The sequence below is a fragment of the Cylas formicarius genome, unplaced genomic scaffold (genome assembly GCF_029955315.1).
Source record: "Cylas formicarius isolate icCylForm1 unplaced genomic scaffold, icCylForm1.1 PGA_scaffold_5__7_contigs__length_24384050, whole genome shotgun sequence".
Taxonomy (NCBI): Eukaryota; Metazoa; Arthropoda; class Insecta; order Coleoptera; family Brentidae; genus Cylas; species Cylas formicarius.
The window spans coordinates 3,789,741-3,803,356 of record NW_026844341.1 but is presented as its reverse complement, the minus strand read 5'-3'; the positions used below and the strand labels follow the sequence as shown (position 1 = coordinate 3,803,356).

The following is a 13,616-nucleotide window of genomic DNA, read 5'->3' as shown; positions in this document are numbered from 1 at the left end:
CGTTTTTTAAGGTCTTCATTTTCCGTTTGTACATGTTCCAGTGTTAGTTACACTTTTTGCAATTGTTTCCAACCCCCTGTCGACTATATCATCAACTTTATTTGAAAAGGAATTAAATAGCTTACTTGCAAATATCTCGCTGTCGCGTTGATCTCTTCGCCAACAATTTTACAAAATTCATCCAAATCGCTTCTCACTAGCACCATTTTAGGTTAGGTATAAGTCGATAATAATAACAAACATTGCAATAAATTAATTATTTTGACGACTAGACAACAGAGATATGTAAATACTCAAGACTATTTATACACCAGTCTTTCCTTAATAATTTAGGATAATTCAGGATGAGCCGCACGTTTAATACTGTTTCACTTAAGCGACATACGCTTACGGTCAAGAAAGAGTTTTACCTTGAAGCTATGCGCCGTTTGGGAAAGGCAATATGAAGAAAATGTCCGGAATTGTGGGAAAACAATTCGTGGATTTTGCATCAGGATAACGCACCTGCTCACCTATCGTCGTATTTAATTTTTTGGCCAAAAACTCAACCCAAATCATGCCTCAGCCACCATATTCACCGGATATGGCTACCTGCGACTTTTTCCTGTGCCCAAAACTCAAGAAACCCATGAAAGGAAGTAGGATTGGTACGATTGAGGAAATAAAGAAATAATTGCAGCAAGAACTCAAGGTTATACCAGAAAGTGCTTACCAGAAGTGCTTCGAGGATTAGGAAAAATATTGGCAGAAGTGTATTATATCTGAGGGATTACTGTGAAGGCTACAACATTAATTTTGATGATAAAACTTAAAACTCACCTTACTTTTTGACCACATCTCTAATATACACTTCGCTCTCCAAAGATTCATTTAAAAATGTCTTATATTCCACTCGTTTTGTAATGCAATAGATAAGAGTAATCTTTTCCATAACCTATTACAGTGAATGGCTTATTTTTATGTTTGTACTTTTTACTTATGAGAAGGAAACTTTCATGTATATAATACGTGCTTTTCTCTCAACAATGTTCTCCTTCCATTGCCTGCAATGTACAATGCACATTCTTTTTTTTCTAAGCAATGAGAGAATCTCTCTCACTTAAATGTCGGGAAATCAATATGCTTGTAAATTACGTTTCACCAGATCTTTGTATTTTACTTTATTTTCACTTCCATATCCATATCCATTTCTTACATAGTTCCCGTTCATAACATTCTCTCTACAGTAAGGCGGTACATTCTGTCCTCCAATTTAATTCCAAACTAATCGTTCTTTCACCAGCGCTAAATAAATAAATAAATAAATAAATATATATATATATATATATATATATATATATATATATATATATATATATATATATATATATATATATATATATATATATATATATATATATATACATATGATGACACTATATTCCGGGATATCATCCGTTCGCTTGTTGAACTCCGACTGGAATCCTGCAGACGTTTCGCCAAAATCTCACTTGGTTCCGAAAACACACATGTGCGCGAGCATTGAAAATGCCAAGTGAGATTTTGGCGAAACGTCTGCAGGATTCTAGTCGGAGTTCAACAAGCGAACGGATGATATCCCGGAATATAGTGTCATCACATTTTTCCATCCGTGACTCAATACGTATATATATATATATATATATATATATATATATATATATATATATATATATATATATATATATATATATATATATATATATATATATATATATATATAATTTCTTTTCCTTCTTTGCTTGGTGACTGTTTATTAATTTTATATCCGCTTAAATATTTTCCTCACTCAAAGTAACTTCAGACAAGGCCCAAATTAGATCAAGAGTAATTTCTAGATTGGGCGCCGATGAAAATCTCGACCGTAATAGCATAGGCACTGCAAAAGTTTCATTTGCCTAAGTAAAAAGTTTGTGTTCTCCGCAGAAACACTTTTGCACTTCGACTGAGATCCATCACGCCGACGAACTTTGGGATACAATTTCCCGGGGCCATTTTAACCCTCTCAACTTTAAAATGTGAAACTTTGAGTTCCGACGCCGGTCGAGAATCGCTATTACGTTCGAGAAATAATGAAGAACCGATTTTCTTGGCATCGAAATTTTTGTTAATAGAGCTCCGTCTACACGTTCGGTTTTTCGCAGAGTATCTGCGTGTGGTTGAGTACAAAATGGATGTTGCAATTGAATTGTGCAATATGCAAAGTGTATCGGGATTTCATACTTGAAGAACTGTAAGGGATATCCAAATAGGAACTTTAATATATCTACTACTTTAAGGACAGAAAAATGGAGACTTCAACATGACTGCTGAAAATATCAACTAGGCTCAAAGAACACGATATAGCCTAGACTAATAAACAAATAAACTCATCAGCTGTTTCCGAATACAATCACGAAACCGGACATAAAATTTTGTTCGATAAATCTAAAATTCTTGTATTTAATCAATTCTTCCGCCAACGAAATATCTTAGAGTCTATCGAAAGATATAAACAACCTGACAATCTTAACTGCGACTCAGCTCTCTACCTGTCACCAATATGGAAATCAGTCATTCGAGACGGTGTCTATGTCCCTCATTTAGCTCCGCCCCCCTCAAACAATATATTAGCAGGTACAGAGTAAAATGCGAGTTTCAGTCAAGCTCTGAAAAAGCCAACAGGATCATTGACGAAAGGTCAGCAAGTTCGACTCAGCAAAAACCGACTCAGGAGGATTCCAGAAGTTTTGAAAAAAGTACATGGCTGCTGTTTATCCACCTGCAATTTCCATACCCGCAAGCAGAGTACAAAATACGCGTTAGGGTTCAACAGAGGCTTCAACGTATGCCTGCCAATCCACGTTCAATGTACAGAATAGTAATCACTGTGCTGCAGAATTCTATCAGGAAACAGATGTACCAACAAGTCAATGAATTCAAACTCTTGACTGGAACCTTCGGCACTATACTAACACACAATAAAGCGTTTTACTACAAACCGAAACTCAATTTTACGTACTCATAGAGTCTTCAGGGCCGCAGGTCTTCGAAGTGTCTATCAGTCCTGATCAAAATTAAAAAATCTCTTGGATAATCCCAAGGATAAACTAGATACCCTTGAAAAGTCGGGAATTTATGAAATATGTTGTAACGATTGTCACAAGTCATATGTAGGGCAAACCAAAAGATCAATTAATGTTAAATTTAAGGAACATTTAGCTCATTTAAAATTTGCTAGATTAGAAAAATCAAGTGTTGACGAACATATGTTCAACAATAATCATAAGGTAGATATTAGTAATTTTAAATTAGTTAAACATGTAAATAATAGTAGAAAATTAGATGCCTACGAAAGATTAGAAATTGTTAAGAGAGGAAATAAGGCATTGAACAAGGATATTGAGCCCAATATACGCGATGATTGGTTGCGTGAACAGTGCGTAATTCCCCCTCCCACTTCCCGATGTGTATATATATATATATATATATATATATATATATATATATATATATATATATATATATATATATATATATATATATATATATATATATAGAGAACATTTGTTCTATTAAGTTTAGTTTTAATCTTCTCCTGAAGATGCCAACTTGGTTGGCGAAACGCGCGTCGAGTACGTAAAATTGAGTTTCGGTTTGTAGTAAAACGCTTTATTGTGTGTTAGTATAGTGCCGAAGGTTCCAGTCAAGAGTTTGAATTCATTGACTTGTTGGTACATCTGTTTCCTGATAGAATTCTAGTAGAGATATGTATGCTTGGGGACAACCCCACTCCTCTCCCTTTTGTGGGCGTGTCCTCCTTACCCACGACTCTTTAGCTCCTCCCCCTTTACCCATAATCCCTTGAAACTGGCCCCCATTGGATAAGCAAGCACCAATGGGGTTTAATCAATCTCCCCACCTCTAGTTTGCGATGGCGGCGAAGCCAATCAGAGCCCAGATATTTTCCCACCCCTAAGAAAAGCAATGGCGTCAATGAGACTTGATCATATTGTTCGCGTGACCATCTGCACCCTCTAGCGGTTCGAATGTAAACTAGTGTCCCCTCTTGGAATAAGATTTTCTTTAATAAGGTAACCCACCTAGTGAATATTGACCATAACATTTATTTTAAAAACATATAGTTCTGCGAATGTGTACCCAGGCGGGTACAAACTGTACTTTTATTGCGCACAAAGGACAGGGGAAATAAAGACGAAAAGTATTGGATTTCTTTTCTCGGAACTGGAAGCTGGCAGGCACCACCAATAATATCTGCAAAACAAAAACCTGGTTAAAATTTTCATTAATAAGGTAGGATATTAGAAACCATATACATTATTAATTTACTAAGCCATCTACCGTGCGTTAACTTCATACATATTTCCGCATGCTTCTGTTTTAAGGTATCGTGAGATATTTGACTATTTATCTGGGAAAAGTTCATATGTCGAAAATATTATGTGTATGTGGCCGTGGTAGGCTTTCTTTGCTATTATAATTTTATTTTTATTATTTAATATTTACAAAATTAATTTATCTATCTTATTGATAATTTTGATTTTCTTTGCTATTTTATTATTTGTTTTTATTATTTAATATTTTCAAAATTAATTTATCTATCTTATTGATGATATAAGATATCGCAGTCAACTTTACTATTTCATCAATTTCTTTTATTTATTGCTGATCTTTGAGGATAGTGTACATACTTTTTTTTTCGTAACTTATCTGTATCTACCCTTTAATTTCCTATCAAGCCATAAAGCAAACTCGAAAGGCATCTTAACTAAAAAGTCATATACTTTAAAGCTGCTGCTACTACTACATGAAAGTGTGTTTCTATGGCAATTTCAACAACAATGAAATCTGGACGCTTATACTAAATACTGTAATACTCTTCTCTGCTAACGCTCTAGGAGACGCTATTTGAACCCTGTTCAAAGAAAAACTTCTACAGCCCAAATAACCTCTCTGAACCACACTTAAGCACATCACTCTTTCACTGTCTTGCAGCCTTTAGATTAATATTCCGTACTAACTACGAATGCCATACACGAAACGTTCTCTTTCTAATTTTTTTCTATGCGCTACATTAACGAACAGGATCTAAACTTTTCTGTCTGTGTATTTTGTTAGCCACCTTAAAAAAAATAAAAAAAGGTATGCGAACCTAGAGGATATTTTCCATATTTTTCACAAATGGTGACAACAATTAATGCAAGTATTATTTTTAATAATAATCCATCTTTCGCTATGACACGAAAACATCGATTTTTTAATTCTAACTTTTCTCATAGAGCTTCCCTTTAGTCTCTATCTGTTCTTTAACTAAATCCCCGCCTTTTTGAAAAACCAACCTCTAAAAATAGTTAATTTTCTCTAATTTAAATTTGTACGTTTTACGCAATATGTGTGAATATTTTTGCTAGAGCATTTAGTTACTTAGTACATGTCCTAATCAATATTTTAAAAATATGATTCTAATGATACGTGTTTACGATTTGAAGATAACGAAACATTCCCCAGTTTTATAAATGAGAGCTCACCGTCAAACTACCAAACATCACAGTACAAGCTACCGTACTACGCCCCCCTGGACAAAATCAGGTTAGTCAGCGTCATCAATTCTACCTGCGTTAACGAATAGCGTATTTTTAATTAAGGTTTAATACGCAGAAAGTTTAAGTAACAAATAATTGCAATGAAACTCACTAACATCATAAATTATTTTAAAAAAATTAGAACAGTTGGAATTTACTGGAGTAACCAATTTGGCACTAAAAATGGAAATTTTCGATACTCTACTTGGTGCCTACAATAAATTTTACTATTATTTTTAATGCAGAGACACAACGATTTTCTAGTTTTGAATTTGATCAGGGGTATATGACCATAGTTTACGCCGACTCTAAAAGGCATGCAGTCTATTGTTTTTGAACGCCCCATTTTGTGTATTATGTTCAAAACAGAGACTCTCTGGGCTTACGACTACAGCTACCAGCTACTACTTTCAATAATATTAACACAAAAAAAGTAGGTGGCATTTCTATAATACGTGCAAAGTTTATGTGAAACTGACTGGAAGACAGAGTAATGCACCAATATGTTACTAAACATATTTCGATAGAATTCCGTAAGAGCTTACCTCCAAGTTTCCTCATTTAGTCAGTCAAAGCATCAAATGGGAAATTCCAATCCAACATATGTAGTGGTGGAAATATATTAATCGCCTACGTTACCGATGGTACCCGACTGAAGCTTCTGCGTCTTCTTTACCCCACATGCCTACTTAAAAAGATACTGGTCTAAGTCTCAATATTCCTGTTAAAAAAAAGAGAGGTTCTATATTGCCATAAATATGTGTTTTCAAAATTTTACCTGAATGGTTCGTGATTCCTTATATATGCAGTGTTGGCAGCAATGTGGCGACGACTACGCTGAAACTTTGCATATCTCGTGTCCCCATGACTGGTCTGTTTCATATATCAAACCTCACCTCGCACGGGTTTGAACCTCCTTTAAAAAAAAAACAGGCAAGACTTATACTTATCATATCAAAGTAATACGAGGAACTTATATTTTATGCCAAAACTTATTTCATCACCTCCAAAGGGGAGTAGGGGTTTCTAAAGTATGGTAGGTACATCTCTTTCATTTTTTAATTAAAAAAGTGACACAATTACGCGACGTAACTCGATCCGGATCGTTAACGCGTCTCAAGATGGGGGTTTAGAGATGCTGAGGTCATTAAATTGATTCACTAATACCAGTACACACTGAAACCCCTTATTTCCAAAATAAAAAATTGTTAACTGTTAACACAACAAAAAAACTATTTTCTCACCAATTATATTTCTGGGTCGTTTTCAGAATTTGTCCAACGTAGAATCCCAAGAGGATAGGGCCGCAATTTCGAAAAATGTTCATGTCTCCCCACTATGCATTTGTACAAGAAGCAGGGCCGGATTAACAGCAATTATATTCTTGTCAGTCAACATACAGCCGCCGATTGAATTCTCGGATTCTGCTTTACTAGTTGCCATGGTCTGTCAAATATGTTACTTAAAAATTGTATATTTTTTTTACAAATAATATACCTTTCCTAAAATAATTCCGCCTTTGTCAAGTTGGACACGGGCACGTCTGTCCGCTTTGAAAAGCGCAGGCGTATGTATCTTCCAAAATGATCCAAGCAGGCTCGGATTGCCAGCAAATACACAACTCGCCGATTCAATTCTGAGATGTTGCTTCACGAGTTACCATGATCTGTCAAATATTTCAATTAAAAAAAAATCTATTATTTAGCAACAATATACCTTTTTAAAAATAATTTCGTCTTTTTTCAAGTTCAACAGGACACGTGTGTTCGTTTCAGTTGGACAAGGGCACGTCTGTCCGCTTTGAAAAGCGCGGCGTATGTATCTTCCAAAATGATCCAAATTGTTAACCTTTTTTTGATTCCTCGTTCCCCGATTCAATTCTGAGATGTTGCTTCACGAGTTACCATGATCTGTCAAATATTTTAATTAAAAAAAATCTATTATTTAGCAACAATATACCTTTTTAAAAATAATTTCGTCTTTTTCAAGTTCAACAGGACACGTGTGTTCGTTTCGAAAGGTTTCGTAGTCTGTAGCTCTGTCGAATTCTCCAAAATTCGTTAAACCTTCAGATATTTTCAAAATTTGTCCAACGCAGACTTCCACTCACGCAGTTTCGAAAACTTTCTGGTCTCCCCGCCATGCATTTGTACACGAAGCCGTTCTGGACTATCAGCAAACAGCACATCCGTCATTTTTCTTCTCGGATTCCGCTTGACGAGTTACATCGATCTGTCAAATATTTAATGTAAAACAATCTTATCTATTACTTTTACCCAATATTAAGTACCTATTCAAAATTAGTAGCGCCTTTTCGAGTTCGAAAGGTTTCGTAGCCTATAGCCCTGCCGAAATGGCATTGCATTTGTTGCATTTGTACACGAAGCAGGGTCGGATTGTAAGCAAACAGCACCCCCGGTCACTTTTCTTCTCGGATTCTGCTTGACGAGTTACATCGATCTGTGGAGTATTTAGCGTAAAAAAAATTATCTATTACTTTTACCAAAAATGAGGTACCTTTTTTCTTTAAAACAGTTCGTCCTTTTCGAGTTCGAAAGGTTTCGTAGCCTATAGCCCTGCCGATATGTCATTGCATTTGTACACGAAGCAGGGTCGGATTGTCAGCAAACACCACAAGCGTCACTTTTCTTTTCGGTTTCTGCTTGACGAATTACATCGATCGGTCAAATATTTAATATAAAAAATATCTATTTTACCAAATATACGTACTCTTCTAAGATAAATTAGCTCTTTTCGAGTTTAAGAGGACACGTATGTCAACTGTAGGATGTTTTATTATTATATTTTCCAGTGTCTATAAATTAATAAACAACAGAAGCTTCGGAATACAAAAATTTCAACATGAGTTTTTTTTTCTTGAAACTTAAAAGTTCTAACCCCTAAAACCATATTTTTAATACGCTGGCGGACGTATAACAATCCCCTATTCCGAACTTAACTCAATACATGCAAAAAAAAAAAAACTAGCGAATGTTATTTATTATCTCCCGATGGGTGGATGATTGAGAAACGTTTAAATAAATCTACCTTTCTGTCTCTCTTTTTCTATATAGGTCACTCATTCTCTCTATCTATTACTTTCCACAATCCGAATTTACACTTGGCCCCCCAAAAATCTTGTAAAATTTTATCTGCTTAACTTCTTCGCGTTGTTCATATGGCTGAATTTTTTGGGAGATATATCGTGCGTTATTTCTATTAAAATTCTGTTTCCTTTTTACCTACTTCAAAAACGTAAGCGAGCATTTTTGGTTGTTTTATTAAACAAAAATTGATACTAACCAAGATCCGTATCTCCGACCTCAGCCTCCTTTGATCACTCCCCAATTTTTTTTAATTAAGTATAGAAACCTCGTCGAACATATACATAATACTAGGTCAAAATGTTACGCGGTTACTCATTAAAGTCGCAATTCCGAAAGCTTCTTACCTATCTTTTTCCAGTCTTTTTTGTTTTATTTATCCGTATATGAAACACACATTGAACACAAAACTTAAACTCGTTGGCGATATTGCATTAAGCAACAAACGCGTATAACAGAAACGAACCCTTAACACAAACGCTTCTTTAAACTTCGACTGACACGTGAAACAACCCGCATTCCTACGAAAGGCAGGTAAACTAAGCAGGTCAAATTTTAAGCTACCCTCCAGTGTCGTCGTAAGTTGGGGCATAGTAAATAGCGAATACAACAAAGCGGTAATTTATAATAATTTAATTTGCATTTTATTTAACTTAAGTTGTTTTGTAGAAAATGAGACATTTCTACAATTAATCAATATACTACGAGTACTTTTCCGCTTAATTACTATTTTTGAGAAACAAAAGGAAACGTTAGATTCCATTCAAACTTTTTTGGTTTTCATGACATCTCGCGTTTATTTAGAAGCTAATGGCCTGTGGCCTTAACCAGACGTTTCCAAAGCCTGGTTTGATATTATGTATATAAATCTTAACAAACACGAAAAATAGAGTTATATTGCCACCGAAAATCTGAATTTATGTTTAAAAATGTAACTTCCCGTATTTAAACTATTGCCTGCATTGGCGCCTATATTTTATAGTTTTTTTTTTGTATCCTATTTTTTTTGTTTTGCTTGCAAATGTGTGTCCATTTTTCGGGTACTGAATTTTTTTTTCTCAAATTATTACAAATTACTCAAAACGGAGTTAAAAAGAGACGAGGAGAAAAGGGTAGAACCCTTATTTCTCCGACACTGACCTCCGATGTTTATAAAAATTGACGCCTTGACACCCTCCCCGTGAATATTTTACAAAGGATTTTTAAAATTTAACTTCCAAATAACGCATACTCTCGCCTAGTGTCACAGTTTTGGGCCCCATTTTGCTATGGTTAGACAGGTTTATTCTTGTACATTGTCGGGACAAAAGAAGCATCTCCTTCATCCAAATTGACTTTTTCATACCTAATATAACAGCTGCCGGGCATCATCTCGCCTTAATTGTTTCTATTGAATTAATTTTAGTTACAAAAAATTAGATGATCGTCAAAATTGGCATAAAAAGATCATCAAGATTTAATTAAAACAAGAATATGCACAAAAGAAAAGAGATAAACTCCGACACGGGAAACAAGGAAATATCGCTGAAACGGCAACTGATCTAGCGCGCGCCTTTTTTAAAAATAATAATTTTTCAAAAGAATTCTAGGCTAAGCTAAATACCTGGTGCAACAAAATATTGAAGGATCTTCATGATCCTACCTGTGAGCGAGTAGAAAATTATTTGCAAAGAGGATAAAGGTATATCTTAATATAAATAGTTTCACTATTGATAATATGTCCCCTTTTAAAATGGCGCATTATTTGATACGTACTTTTTTCTTGTCAGAGCTTGTCTAAAAAAAAAAATCGGGATGGATGGAGGTTCTCCGTCAGGTTTTTTTCCTGTCGAAACAAGTATGTGCGGCGTTCGCTTTGGATCTGGGGAATGGGTGGGGTTATACATATATAAGCTATAAGAAATTTTAATTTTTTATTCAGTTTCCACTCATACAATTTCGTGATAAGTGCAGAGTGAGAAAAATGTCCGAAGTCGAAAATTATCCAACGCAAGCATTGGATTCGTGGGGAAGATTTGTGGTCAATGCGGAAATAATCCGCGAACAAAAATACATTTACGAGGCAGCAATTACGCTGCCGGAATTCGGACTAGAAATTACCTCAGGTCTTAGCCCAGCAAGAATCTTCGCTCCGGCAGTGAAAGTGAGCTTTATTCCCTACGTTTTGGCGGAGAAAAGAAGCATTTCGTTCGACGAGATAGACTTCACAGAATTAATACAACAGCTTCCATTGTTATTGTTAGCAGGCCCGACTGGTAAAGTTATGTATTTAACCTGCTTCAAACTCAGCTGTCTACAATGTGATGGTGAATTCTTGGTCAAGATTGAAAATAGCGAGGGTATACTCTATATTTCGAAAGACTGGGTACAGGAATTAATTACCATAAGCAAATTGGTATTTAAAAGAATACGAGTACTGTCTCGTTTGAACTTTTACGAGTACTACGATAGAATATTGTATTTGACTATACATGAAAATTTACTGGAAGACGCCAAAATCTTTCCGCATATAGAATATTTATGTTCTACAGAAGAGAGTGAGCAGAGCTACTGCATGGAGGACTACATGCGTTTTGGAAAAATGCAGATAAAACAAGATATCAACAAAAGGATAGCATGGGACATACCTGTGTTTTAATAGAAATTTACCTGTAAACTAATAATAATAAATGTATTTTTAAAATTCAGTGTGTGTGTATGTTTTATCCTTACCCCCATAAAAAAAAGTAAAAAAAAAACAAGTAATTGCGTAAAATAACTTTATTAAAGAAAAAAAAAATAACAACAAAATATAACCAAACAAAATATAGTACCACCGGAATGAAACCATCAAAAATTACCCCCAACAACGGAGATTCTCGCATATAATTTACCAAAAAAAATTTGCAGTGCAAAAGTCAAAGTTCAAAGCTGGCGATGCAGTGAGCATAAGTGGCACAAAATCGGTTTTTGACAAAAGTTATGAAATTAATTGGACACCCCGAAAATTTCAAGATTGTTAAAGTAAGTGGTTCCTTCCCTCTTACGTATATTTTGGAAGATATGGAGGGGCGTTAAATCAAAGCTTCGTTTTATGAAGTCGAATTACAAAAACCGTACTACCAAATAGTCGATTGACTTTTGCACTGCAAATTTTTTTTGGTAAATTATATGCGAGAATCTCCGTTGTTGGGGGTAATTTCTGATGGTTTCATTCCGGTGGTACTATGTTTTGTTTGGTTATATTTTGTTGTTATTTTTTTTTTCTTTAATAAAGTTATTTTACGCAATTACTTGTTTTTTTTTTTACTTTTTTTTATGGGGGTAAGGATAAAACATACACACACACTGAATTTTAAAAATACATTTATTATTATTAGTTTACAGGTAAATTTCTATTAAAACACAGGTATGTCCCATGCTATCCTTTTGTTGATATCTTGTTTTATCTGCATTTTTCCAAAACGCATGTAGTCCTCCATGCAGTAGCTCTGCTCACTCTCTTCTGTAGAACATAAATATTCTATATGCGGAAAGATTTTGGCGTCTTCCAGTAAATTTTCATGTATAGTCAAATACAATATTCTATCGTAGTACTCGTAAAAGTTCAAACGAGACAGTACTCGTATTCTTTTAAATACCAATTTGCTTATGGTAATTAATTCCTGTACCCAGTCTTTCGAAATATAGAGTATACCCTCGCTATTTTCAATCTTGACCAAGACTTCACCATCACATTGTAGACAGCTGAGTTTGAAGCAGGTTAAATACATAACTTTACCAGTCGGGCCTGCTAACAATAACAATGGAAGCTGTTGTATTAATTCTGTGAAGTCTATCTCGTCGAACGAAATGCTTCTTTTCTCCGCCAAAACGTAGGGAATAAAGCTCACTTTCACTGCCGGAGCGAAGATTCTTGCTGGGCTAAGACCTGAGGTAATTTCTAGTCCGAATTCCGGCAGCGTAATTGCTGCCTCGTAAATGTATTTTTGTTCGCGGATTATTTCCGCATTGACCACAAATCTTCCCCACGATTCCAATGCTTGCGTTGGATAATTTTCGACTTCGGACATTTTTCTCACTCTGCACTTATCACGAAATTGTATGAGTGGAAACTGAATAAAAAATTAAAATTTCTTATAGCTTATATATGTATAACCCCACCCATTCCCCAGATCCAAAGCGAACGCCGCACATACTTGTTTCGACAGGAAAAAAACCTGACGGAGAACCTCCATCCATCCCGATTTTTTTTTTTAGACAAGCTCTGACAAGAAAAAAGTACGTATCAAATAATGCTCCATTTTAAAAGGGGACATATTATCAATAGTGAAACTATTTATATTAAGATATACCTTTATCCTCTTTGCAAATAATTTTCTACTCGCTCACAGGTAGGATCATGAAGATCCTTCAATATTTTGTTGCACCAGGTATTTAGCTTAGCCTAGAATTCTTTTGAAAAATTATTATTTTTAAAAAAGGCGCGCGCTAGATCAGTTGCCGTTTCAGCGATATTTCCTTGTTTCCCGTGTCGGAGTTTATCTCTTTTCTTTTGTGCATATTCTTGTTTTAATTAAATCTTGATGATCTTTTTATGCCAATTTTGACGATCATCTAATTTTTTGTAACTAAAATTAATTCAATAGAAACAATTAAGGCGAGATGATGCCCGGCAGCTGTTATATTAGGTATGAAAAAGTCAATTTGGATGAAGGAGATGCTTCTTTTGTCCCGACAATGTACAAGAATAAACCTGTCTAACCATAGCAAAATGGGGCCCAAAACTGTGACACTAGGCGAGAGTATGCGTTATTTGGAAGTTAAATTTTAAAAATCCTTTGTAAAATATTCACGGGGAGGGTGTCAAGGCGTCAATTTTTATAAACATCGGAGGTCAGTGTCGGAGAAATAAGGGTTCTACCCTTTTCTC

At 35.0% G+C, this 13,616-nt stretch overlaps 1 protein-coding gene and 1 long non-coding RNA gene across 3 annotated transcripts in view; one reads left to right on the top strand and one right to left on the bottom strand.

Annotated features, from left to right (window-relative positions):
• Positions 1–13,616, top strand: part of LOC132702139 (chondroitin sulfate N-acetylgalactosaminyltransferase 1) — a 464,298-nt gene that overhangs the window by 416,657 nt on the left and 34,025 nt on the right. The window lies entirely within an intron of this gene.
• On the bottom strand, positions 5,916–7,466 carry LOC132702430 (uncharacterized). The gene is made up of 3 exons (XR_009618883.1): positions 6,845–7,466; positions 6,379–6,516; positions 5,916–6,321 (listed from the first exon to the last, which is right to left on the bottom strand). It is a non-coding gene; the product is annotated as an uncharacterized LOC132702430 (long non-coding RNA).